The 12,553-nt window shown below is 38.3% G+C and overlaps 1 protein-coding gene across 2 annotated transcripts in view; it reads right to left on the bottom strand.

Moving 5' to 3' along the window:
• The window catches only part of MMP16 (matrix metallopeptidase 16 (membrane-inserted)), a 406,901-nt gene that overhangs the window by 23,743 nt on the left and 370,605 nt on the right, over positions 1-12,553 (bottom strand). The window lies entirely within an intron of this gene.

The raw sequence follows: 12,553 nt of genomic DNA, 5'->3' as shown, positions 1-12,553 counted from the left end.
GTCCTCTCCTTTTATTATATAAGCATTCACAAGTCTCTCTAGTCCTATAAAGTCATCCTCCTTTGACCCGATGCCCTTTTTTAGCTGTTACACTATCCTTCTCTTCAAGAGTTGTGACTGAAGGGAGCAAAATTTTAATCCTCATCTTGCTCAGAATTGTCAGAGTATGGCAATACTAAAAAAAAGATGAATCGCAGTCAGCTTTATTGCTGTTTTGAAATCATCTGCAGACAACGCACTTCCTCAGGCCGTCCACCCTTGGCGGACTATGTAAACACTCCCCTCTTTGGTATGCACTGAAGGAGTTTGCAACAATTTCTCTTTCCACTAAAAGCTGATTTAATACGAATTGCTACTGATGCTTTTTGTCACGAAGGCACCAATTCCTACAGTTTTCCACCCCTATCTGTTGACACAGTTGGCCCCTTAAGGAACGTTCCTCCCTGAGCTTCTGGAAAACCGTTTTGCTGTTGTTCCTTCTCTTTCTTCTCTACCTGCTCCCTCTCTGGTCTTCATTTACTTTATTCAGTCCTTGAAGGTTGGCATGTCCTATGCTTCTGTTCTCTGCACCTTCGCTTCTTATTTCACGCAGCAGAGGGGCAGAGTGGTGTCACAAACGCTGTGGCCAGGGTAGAGAGGACGGAAGTGGAGAGACAGTGGTATGCAAATATTCTGAGACACAGCCACAAAGTCAGCAAGCGTCTACTGCCTTAAAGGCAGTCCACCCTCCTCTGCCCAAGTCCTCGTCCCCTGGGCCTTTGGATCTTTCTATAATCAAGCAACTTTTTGACTCACTGACTCCTCTTGAGGTTAATATCTGGCGAAGTAAAACAATATCTTAATATCTGACAAAGTATCTTGTGTCCTTTCTAATAGCTGAAAGGCCTTCCTTGTAACATATTTCAATACTATTATAGATGAGGACTATAATAAACTAGCATTCATGTTATACCTAAGGGACTCTTAAAAAAAAAAAACAAAAAAACAGTACTGGTCTAAAACAACCAAAAAAGCATATCTTCTGGCTAGTTAGGAGTCTCTAGTTTGTAAACAGACTTATCACATTTATCAAGAGCTTCAGCTACCATTTGCCATCATTTTAAATCAAAACAGCTTTTCTGAGTACTTTCAGTGTCCCAAGTATCTTGTTAGAAATTAAGGATACTAAATAGAACAAGACAAACTATTATCATCCTACCTTCAAGTGAATTTGACAGATGAAAATTAAGAACAGAAAAATGTAATTGCAGTACTTGAAAAACTAATAAATGCTATGAAGGAAACACCTCAGGGGCTGAGAAAAAGAAAAATAGAGGGAACTTATTTCAAGTAAGGAGATTAGGAAAGCATCTCTAAAGAAATAACACTTAAGCCAAACTTTAAAGAAAGAGAAGATGATACCTATGCAAAGAATACTGAGAAGAGCATTCCAAGAAAAAGACTTATATATGATTAAAAAAAACAAAAACTGAAAGAACATGCATGGAATGTAATAAGCAAGAAGAGAGTAGCACTCAAACCTATATGATGTGCTTGGATCTTAGTCTGAGTGCACTGGTAAGCCACCAAAGAGATTAAATTAACAAAGGGATGTGACCCATTTCCTATTTTCAAAAGACGATCTTTGGCATACCTGGCATGTGTGCTAACTTGATGAATGACTCAACTCTTTAATCCTGGCAGCAGATCCTTGATAGAGCTCATTTTCATTCTTCTAAGATCCATTTTCAACAAAAGACCAAAGTTATCTTTTGAGAATAGGAAGCAGATCATACCTCTTTGTTAACTTAATCACTTTGATGGCTTACCAGTTCACGCAAGCTAAGATCCAAGCCCATCATATAGATTTTCAGTGCTACTATGAGAGTGAACAAGAAAAACAACATCTCCACTCATGGAGATTAGATCACAGTGAATGGGTATGAAGAAAACTGACTGTAAGTAAGCAAGAGAATAAAGATAATTCCAAAAAGAAAAGTGCTATAAAATACAAAAGAAAACCAATAATATCGGAATGCTGGGGTAGACTGGGGCTTATTTGTACGGAGATAAGAAAGATCTCTTTATTTGAGTGACAGGTGAATTGGGACTTGTATAACTGAAAAGAGCCAACCCACTGAAGATAGTTTGAAAGAGAAAAATCTTGTTAAATAACTAGAACATTTCTAAGTGAAATTGGAAGCCAGTGAATAGTTCAATTAAAAATATTTTTATTAGTAGTATGGATTAAGAATGCATCAGTAGAGATGGAAAGGAATCATGATATATTACAGAGATAGAATTGATAGGCATTGCTGATGGGTTGGCTGTGTGAAATAAAGAAAAGACTGCATGGAGAAAAATCCTGAAGTTCTGGCTTTGTAAATGAGAGAATAATAGCTGCATAAATAGACAAAGATGACTGGCGTGGATGGGTTGTTGGAGGTTCAAGTCAAAAGTTTGAGAGATCATTTAGACATTTAAATGAAGAAGTCAAGTAGGCAATTGGATATGTGTTTGGAACTAATAGATTTTAAGTCACAAGCATGAATATGACATTTATTAATTTATGGTTCATGAGATAATATGATGGAATAGAGAGAGAGAATGACGAGTAACCAGGACTGGCCTTCTAGAAACACATAACCCCCAAAGAGATCACATAAGGGAAAAGGGAAGAGCAGGCAAATAGGAAGGAAGTAGAGAAGACAAGGAAGGCTAAAGTCAAAGAACCCAAGAATCCAAAGAAGATAGTGGTCACTAATGGCTTTCTCTAGTCCAAATATGTTTTGAAAGCTAAAAGTATATGTAGTCACCCACTCAGATTTTCTACAAAATTGATACAAAGTTGACCTACATACTCAAATTTGAACTCATCAGAAGAGGTTTCTTCTTGTTTTCTCTATTTCAATAGATGACAGACTCGTTAGTGGCTCACATCTGAAACCTCCCTGTTCATAGTCTTTTCTATCTATTGGGTCGTTACCGGTAGCTGCTCTGATTTCATAATTCTTCCTTGAGTCTTCCCCTTGCAGATCATCCTTGATACAGGTACTTAAAGTCAACTGTCTTTTCCACAAGCTCTAAGGTGGGTCTTACTGTTCTCCATAGCCTCCCTCTATATCACCACTCCAATTCTAGGGTCAGTTAAAACTCTGAAGAGTTATGGAAATATGACTTAGGCAAATGAGAAGAGAAGAGCATAGCCACCCATGCCTTTATTCTTGTCAATATGATCCAGGGTATATTGAGAGCCTTTACCACTCAGGAGAAGGTAGGGCTTCCCTTGTGGCACAGACAATAAAGCATCTGCCGGCAATGTGGGCTATCCAATACCATTTTCCTGCCGCACCTTGTATATAATGCCCGAAAAGTAGTAGGTGCTTAATAAATGGTTATTGATTGAAATAATTATATTTAATATTATATAAATAACTGTATACAATATCTAAAGTCTTACATAAAGGGATAATAATGATTACATAAATAATATCTTGGGCTTTAGTCTTGAGTCTTGCTGAGAGAATAAGAAAAATTAACTTTATAACTATCAGACAGTCTGAGAAACTTTAAAGCATGACCCAGTACTATGTTGGAGGACTATTTAAATGATTATATTTAACTGTTTGTTGGAAAATATAATCATAAACATATATACCTCTTCTGAGCCATTGTTTAATCTGAATGCTTTATTTAAAAGAAACAAAAACAAACAAACAAAAAAACACATCCCAAAGGCCCAGGTCACTTCCTTGCCAGAGTTAGTGAGACAGGAAATCCACAGAGCTGTTTTCCAATTTGTTCTATATTTTAGTCTATGGCATATAAAATAGAAAGCCTTACAATAATGGAAGAAAGAGAATGAAAATCCTGTTCCTTACCTCAATGACTTAAGGAATCCAATCCTTTCATCTCACCTTTAATTAGCAAAACCATATATGGTTTCAATGCCTCCCATGAGAGCTACACAGAGTGAAAGGTTTGGCAGCTGGGCTCTGAGGGTTGTCTTTTCTTCCCAGCAGAAGCACTCTAGGACGCTTTAGAGCACTTCCTTTAGCTGTCCCTAACCTCTGTGCTTTCCACGAAACCTCTTCACACTCTTTCCAGGCCTTCTGGCGATGCTGCTAGGCTCAAGGACATCCAGCTGTCCTGATGATTGCAGCACAAGAAAATGTTCGCAGAGATGCAGCTTACGTGTTATCCAGTGTGAGCTAAACATTTAATTTTCCAAGTGCTTATTAAGGAAATACAATTGTATGATTTCTTTTGTATCTTGATGAGGCAAGATTTGAACAAAATTGAAATGACTTTGTTCCTATTTTTCAGATTTTGAGTAAGTAGGAGAGATTCATATTCAACTATTTTTTTTTTTTTTTAAACAGAGAAGTGGATTTTTAAACTACCTTAGAACCAGATGGTCTGGTTCTGTAGGAAAATATTGCCTGTTTGGCAAAAAGAAGGCATTTACTGGATTTCATGTGAGGGTGATTTCTGGAGCAAGTGGAAAAAACTGGTCCTTACTGACATTGTACTTGGCAGGATACAGAGGAAAATATCAACAAGTCTGAATTAAAGACAGAGAAGCTTTATAAATAAAATGAATAACCTCAAAGAATGTTTGGAGCCTGCGGATACTTTACAGAACACCTATTCCAATAATTTTTCAATGAGATTCACGCAGTGGTCGGTCCATCCATCCATTCATACATCCATCCATGCATCTGTCCATCCAGCCAATGTCTGCTTGTTAAAAGCCTATTATCGCCAGTTATTGGACTAGGAGGTGCAGATACAAAAATATAGGAAATATGCTAGGCTCTTGCTTCTTTGGAGCTGAGGGACTCACACAAGAAACAAACACTATGCAAATAACACCATAATGCACTTTTAAATCATATGCTTGTTCCTACAAGGAAAAGCATAATGTCTAATTACTTTAAAAGATTTTTATTAGAAGGTCAGTGCCAACTCAGGAGGCTGAAACTCCTACCTGCTTTCCTAACACCCTTTAACTGCGTAAGCCCCTGTTAATGAGAGGTGGGCACTACATTCTTCACATGCACTGGGTCAAAAGAAACGGTTGAGAATTCAGCCTAATACATTTATGTTATAAGTCAAAAAGTGCTCTGCTTAAAATCACACAACCAGTCGCTAATAGATTTGTACTACAATCCATGTCTCTTAATTCAGTGCTTAATTTACTAATGCAAATTGACTTTCAAAACAGAATATGTTTACACTCTGTCTGGCTTTCAGAACTCCTGATGATTTCACGCTTCCTTCCCCCTTTATCAATGAATCACTCTGCATTTATTTTTGGAAGTGTTTACTAATTAATCCACTGTATTGTACTCATGCCTTGCTCACTGTATCCTCAGTAATTAGATACACTTTTTAAATTATTAATTTTTAAAAGAATTGTATTTTTGTCTCTTCAGAGTCTAAAAACTGTCTTTCTGTATTTATAGTTTGTATCTTCTATTACAAAAGTGGTCAGTACACTAGAGCCACCTGATGCAGTCTCTTTTTGTAAATAAAATGTTATCTAAACACAGAAACACTAATTCATTAACAAACTATCTGATCTTCTTTTACCCTACAATGACAGCATTTAGTAACTATGATAGAGACCATATGATTTGCAACCTTTAATGCCGAAGTCCAGCTCCAGGACCCAGGGAATCAGCCTGAAGGGGTGAGTGGTGTCAGCAGGGTATGATGTAGCCTCTGACTCAAAGTAAGGGACTACATGTTTATTTCAAGCTTCAGGTTTTCTTTTCTATTTTGACAAAAGCATTAGGTCAGAGGTTTGACATTTTTAGTTTTCCCCACCCAGATTTATTGTCTCCAGAAATCATTGTTGCCCTACAGAGTTCCTGTTTCAGTGATTCTCTCGGCTGTACTATCTATTATCTACTTCCTCTTATGTGTCCTATACTTAACTTGTGATTACATTGTAACTCATGCTACATTCCTGTTTATTTCTTATCTTTCTAAATCCTGTTTGCCCCTAGCATCTTAAGATCACTATCTCCTAAAAAGGTTTCTAGCTATTCTTAATTATTCCTAAACCCTAAACTCAGTAACTTCTTTTGCCATAAATATTTCCCTCACAAACAGGTCTCAGATAACAATCCGTGCCATGGCCTCAAGCTGCGGCCTATGTGCTCATCCTGGGACATTCTTTTTAAAAATCCTTGAACAAATGTCAATGATTACTTTATAGATTATTTTCTGGGCACAACTGCAGAAGGCTTCATGCTTTCTCATGCTTCTCTCAAGAACAATAAGCACCTTAATATTCTTTCCAGCCAACTCAACCAAAGAAAGGAAAGAACAAGTCAGAATCACGAAACCTAACTCCTTCATCCAGGGACCGTGTCTGTGGGATGAGGAGAGGGGGTTGAGGCTGTGCCTCCATTTTGTCAGTAATGTCTAACGCAGCTCCCAACACTTTAACAGAAAAGATTAGAGCATACATTTCATATTGGCTGGCTTTTCTTCATATAAATAAGCCTGTACTTGGATTACCCAACAATTATGCTTATTTGGCTGATTACTGTTCAACAGTGATATACTCTTTGAGAACACTATACTTTTTAAATTATCATAAATAATATATTCTTTATTAGACTCTTCATGACTAATACACTTTCACTGTGACTTAGTGAAACATTCAGTAGCTTTGAAATCAGATAGAACCAAGGGATGCTTGTTCTACCAATTATTAGCTGTGAGATCTTGGGCAAGTCACTAAATCTGAGCCTTCCTTTCCCAGTTTATACATAAAATACTGATATCTCTCATTCAGAGTTCTGGAAACAATGATAGATCAAATATATAATATATCCACACTCGTAGCACCCAATAAATGGTACTTCTTATTATATAACACAATGTTTTGCTGAACAAATTTGCTTTCTACTCACTCAAATAATGTCCATAATCAATGATTACTGATTGATATCAGTGCCTAATTATTTGAATTAAGTTGTAATTTCTATATTGTTTATAGGTAGGTTATTCAAGAAATGTGAATAAATGCTGGAGGCCATGTGTTACCAGCATTTATTATCAAGTAGTCAGAGAATTTTGCATACTTAAGCAAATGCAGCAGAGGGTGAGGTACGTAGCCTAGGCCTGCCTTGAAGAAAGAACTGGCCATTCAGCTGAATAACTTTGGATCTGACAGTTGGGCCAAGCAGTCAGCTGAGTGCCTTTGATCAGTAATGCTCTGCTTGGCAGCTTCCAGGCAATGATTTAGTACTAAAGCAGGTACTAAATTCTGGCCATTTTTGCCCTACGAGGACCTCTCCAGTGGGCAAGTTTTGCTTGGAGCTCCTTTTTGGGTTTGCCAAGACTCTGCCAGTTCTGTCTACTTCCTCATACCTTTAACAGGTTTACCTCCCTCCCTTTGAGTTTATCTTAGTGTTGGCTTCCCAGGGGACTCAGACTCAAACACAATAAAGAAAAGGATGTGACAGACGTGTTTGAAAATGAGGAACATTTAGACACACAAGCACTGTAGATGAAAAATATTGCAGTTGGAAGTAAAAATGAAAACAGCTGTAAGAAAAACATGCCATATACGGTGGTCCTACATGCAGGGCGGCAAAGGAGACACAGATGTGAAGGACAGACTTTTGGACTCTGGGAGAAGGCGAGGGTGGCGTGATTTGAGAGATTCACATTGAAACATGTACATTACCATATGCAGAACAGATGGCCAGTACAAGTTCCATGTAGGAAGCAAGGCACCCAAAGTTGGTGCTCTGGGACAACCCAGAGGGATGGGGTGTGAGGGAGGTGTCTGGGGGGTTCAGAATGGAGGGGACACATGTGTACCTGTGGCTGATTCATGTAAATGTATGGGGAAAACCACCACAATATTGAAAAGCAATTATCCTCCAATTAAAATAAATTAATGAAAAAAAAAGAAAAGCATACCACAGACTTTTTGAAGAATTATAAATTAGTAGAGGAAATATATCACAGGAGATTTTCAAATATTAAACATGTAGCCCTTTGCTTCATATCAATATAAAATATAAATGTTAATATTAAATTTCTCTGAATATTTTAAATATTTTAATTTAAAAAATAGCACAGTTTACTTGTTATAAATCTATTATTGTGTACACCAAAGCCACTGAATGTAAAGTTTTCCATCTAGTGTAATTTTTTAAGTATCAATTTTCCATTATTTCCTATAGAGAAATAAGTAATCTTTATATTCACCTATTTATTAAAAGATCTCTTAGATTATGCGTTTCACCATGTAAGAAGCAGCACATTTCTACCCTAAATGAACTTCATCAGCACTTCCTAAACCTTTCAAGAGTGAAAGAAGCATAAAGACATTGCGGTTGGTGAGCTTCTGAAGTAAAGTAATAATGCAAGTCACATAAACCATTTCTTAAGCAAACAGTATTCTTTTTTGTCACCTTCCAGTATCACATATTTTAGACAACTCTTTGCTTTTGACATGGGCTTCCCCTGTGGCTCAGCTGTAAAGAATCCATCTGCAATGCGGGAGACCTGGGTTCGACCCCTGGGTTGGGAAGATCCCCTGGAGAAGGAAAAGGCTATCCTCTCCAGTATTCTGGCCTGGAGAATTCCATGGACTGTATAGTCCATGAGGTTGCAAAGAGTCGGACACGGCTGAATGACTTTCACTTCACTTCACTTCACTTTTGATACACGTCTTTTGTATGTCTTTCTTATTCCCAAATTTTATTCCCTTCCTCTTTTCTACCTCAGATATTCTAGTTCCTATTCTATACGTGATTTTTGCCTTTTGAAATGAAATTGTCAAAAAGGATAAGTTCTGCTTAAAGGTTATTGATTGATAACAATGAGACAACTTTTCAGACAACTATTGAACTACTTAATTTTTATTACTACTGATTTGGACAACACCAAAGGTGTTTTTTAAATTTATGTCTGACTCTCGAAGGACATTGCACCAGTTCAGTTTCTAACATAGATTTTTGATATTATCAATTCATAACCATTCAGTCTGAACATGACTAATAATTGAGAACATAAATACATGGCTTGATCATCCTTACAAAACATTATTACTGGATATTAGTGATATTTGGATAGCTGACTAGCACAAAGTGTGTAGTAAGTTAAGTTGCTGGAACAAAGCATATTACTTCACTGACATGTGATACATTTTCTATTTCTAGGGCTTTCTCATGAAATAAACCAATTTTTGAAGATGCATAAAAGAGAATGATTCAGTTTAACAACTGTCAATTCAAGGGATAAGTGGTTCTGTTTAGACATCACTGTTTTAGAAAAAAGTTGGCTTAAAGCTCAACATTCAGAAAACTAAGATCATGGCATCCAGTCCCATCACTTCATGGCAAATAGATGGGGAAACAGTGGAAATAGTGGTTGACTTTATTTTGGGGAGCTCCAGAATCACTGCAGATGGTAACTACAGCCGTGAAATTAAAAGATGCTTACTCCTTGGCAGGAAAGTTATGACCAACTAGACAGCATATTAAAAAGCAGAGACATTACTTTGCCAACAAAGGTCTGTCTAGTCAAGGCTATGGTTTTTCCTGTGGTCATGTATGGATGTGAGAGTTGGACTGTGAAGAAGGCTGAGTGCTGAAGAATTGATGCTTTTGAATTGTGGTGTTGGAGAAGACTCTTGAGAGTCCCTTGGACTGCAAGGAGATCCAACCAATCCATCCTAAAGGAGATCAGTCCTGGATGTTCACTGGAAGGAGTTATGTTGAAGCTGAAACTCCTATACTCTGGCCACCTGATGCGAAGAGCTGACTCATTTGAAAAGACCCTGATGCTGGGAAAGATTGAAGGCGGGAGGAGAAGGGGATGACAGAGGATGAGATGGCTGGATGGCATCACCTACTCAATGGATATGAGTTTGAGTAAATTCCGGGAGTTGGTGATGGACAGGGAGGCCTGGCGTGCTGCGGTTCATGGGGTCGCAAAGAGTCGGACACGACTGAGCAACTGAACTGAACGAACTGATCTAAATAGTGCTGGGAATACCGTGTGACAGTCACATGTATCAAATCATGAGACTGGCTAGCATTGAGCAGAAGGGCCTGTAATTTATATACTTATCTTTGTTATTGTTGTTCAGTGACTTAGTCGTGTCTGACTCTGCAACCCCACAGACTGCAACCAGCCAGCCTCCCCTGTCCTTCACTAATTCCCAGAGCTTGCTCAAAGTCACATCCATAGAGTAGGTGATGCCATCCAACCGTCTCATCCTCTGTCGTCCCCTTCTCCTCCTGCCCTCAATCTTTCCCAGCATCAGGGTCTTTTCCAGTGAGTCAGTTCTTTGCATCAGGTAGCCAAACTATTGGAGCTTCAGCTTCGGCATCAGCCCTTCCAGTGAATATTCAGGGTTCATTTCTCTTGACTGGTTTGATCTCTTTGTAGTCCAACAGACTTTCAAGAATCTGCTTCAGCACACAATTCAGAAGATCAATTCTTCAGTGCTCAGTCCTCCTAATGGTCCAACTCTCACATCTGTACATAATACTGGAAAAACTATAGCTTTGACTATATGGACCTTTGTCAGCAAAGTGATGTCCCTGATTTTTAATACATTGTCTAGGTTTGCCATAGCTTTCTTTTCAAGGAGCAAGGGTCTTTTAATTTCATGGCTGCAGTCACCATCCACTGTGATCTTGGAGCCCAAAAATACAGAATCTGTTACTGCTTCCACTTCTCCCCCTCTATTTGCCAGGAAGTGATAGGACTGGACCCCATGATCTAAGTTTTTTTTAATGATTTTAAGGTTTTTTTCTGTTTCAAGCCAGCTTTTTGACTGTCCTCTTTCACCCTCATCAAGAGGCTCTTTAGTTCTTCTTCATTTTCTGCCAATAGATATCATCTGCACATCTGAGGTGGTTGATATTTCTCCCAGTAATCTGTGTGTTTTTTTAATTTATTTATTTTTATTTGAAGGATAATTGCTACACAACATTGTGCTGGCTTCTGCTACAACATGAGTCAGCCATAGGCACACATGTGTCCCCTGCCTCTTGAACCTCCCTCCCACCCCTAACCACCCTTCTAGCTTGTTACAGAGCCCTGGTTTGAGTCCCCTTAGGCTCGCAGCAAATTCCCAGTAGCCAATTTACACATCCATTTTACACTTGGTAGTGTATATGTCTCCATGCTATTCTCTCCATTCGTACCACCCTCTCCTTCCTCCCCCAAGTCCATGTCCATAAATCTGTTCTCTATGTTGTGTCTCCATTGATGCTCTGCAATAGGTTCATCAGACCATCTTTCTAGATTCCATATATATGCATTAATATACAGTATTTGTTTATCTCTGACTCACTTCACTCTGCATAATAGGCTCTAGATTGATCCACCTCATTACAACTGAATCAAATATGTTCCTTTATATGGCTGAGTAATATTCCATTTTATGTATGTGCCACAACTTTATCCATTCATGTGTCAATAAGACATCTAGGCTGCTTCCATGTCCTAGCTATTGTAAACAGTATTGCTATGAATGTTGGGGTACATGTGTCTTTTTCAATTTTGATTTCCTCAGAGTATTATGCTTAGGAGTGGGATTGATGTGTCATATGGTATTTTTATTCCTAGTTTTTTAAGGAATCCCTATAGTGTCTTCCATTGGAGAAGGAACTGGCAACCCACTCCATTGTTCTTGCCTGGAAAATCCCAGAGACGGGGGAGCCAGGTGGGCTGCTGTCTATGGGGTTGCACAGAGTCGGACACGACTCAAGAAACTTAGCAGCAGTAGCATACTGTCTTCCATAGTGGCTGTATCAGTTTACATTCCCTTTCCTCCACACCCTCTCCAGCATTTATTATTTGTAAATTTTTTGATGATGGCCATTGTGCCCGGTATGAGACATTTCACTGTAGCTGTAATTTGCATTTTTCTAATAATGAGTTACATTGAGCATCTTTTCATGTGTTTCTAAGCCATCTGTACATCTCTTTTGGAGAAATGTCTGCTTAGGTCTTTGCTCACTTTTTGATGTGTGTGTGTGTGTGTGAGTGTGTTTTTCCTGTTATCCTGTTGTATAAATTGCTTATATAGTTTGGAAATTAACCCTTCGTTAGTTGTTTCATTTGCTAAAATTTCCCCGCATTCTGAGGGTTGTCTTTCACCTTGTAATTTCCTTTGCTGTGAGAAAGCTTTTAAGTTTAATTAGTTCTCACTTGTTTAGGTTTGGTTTTATTTCCATTACTCTGGAAGGTGGGTCATAGAGAATCTTGCTGTGATTTATACCATACAGTGTTCTGCTTATGTTTTCCTCTAAGAGTTTTATAGTTTCTGGTCTTACGTTTAGGTCTTTAATCCACTGTAAGTTTATCTTTGTGTCCACCTGATCTGCCTCTTGAGAAACCTACATGCAGGTCAGGAAGCAACAATTAGAACTGGACATGGAACAACAGACTGGTTCCAAATAGGAAAAGGAGTTCGTCAAGGCTGCATATTGTCACTCTGCTTATTTAACTTATATGCAGAGTATGTCATGAGAAATGCTGGGCTAGAAGAAGCACAAGCTGGAATCAAGATTGCCGGCAGAAA

Source organism: Bison bison, unplaced genomic scaffold, assembly GCF_000754665.1.
Source record: "Bison bison bison isolate TAMUID 2011002044 unplaced genomic scaffold, Bison_UMD1.0 scf7180017858048, whole genome shotgun sequence".
In the NCBI taxonomy this organism is placed as follows: Eukaryota; Metazoa; Chordata; class Mammalia; order Artiodactyla; family Bovidae; genus Bison; species Bison bison.
This window is presented reverse-complemented; position numbering and strand designations above follow the sequence as displayed.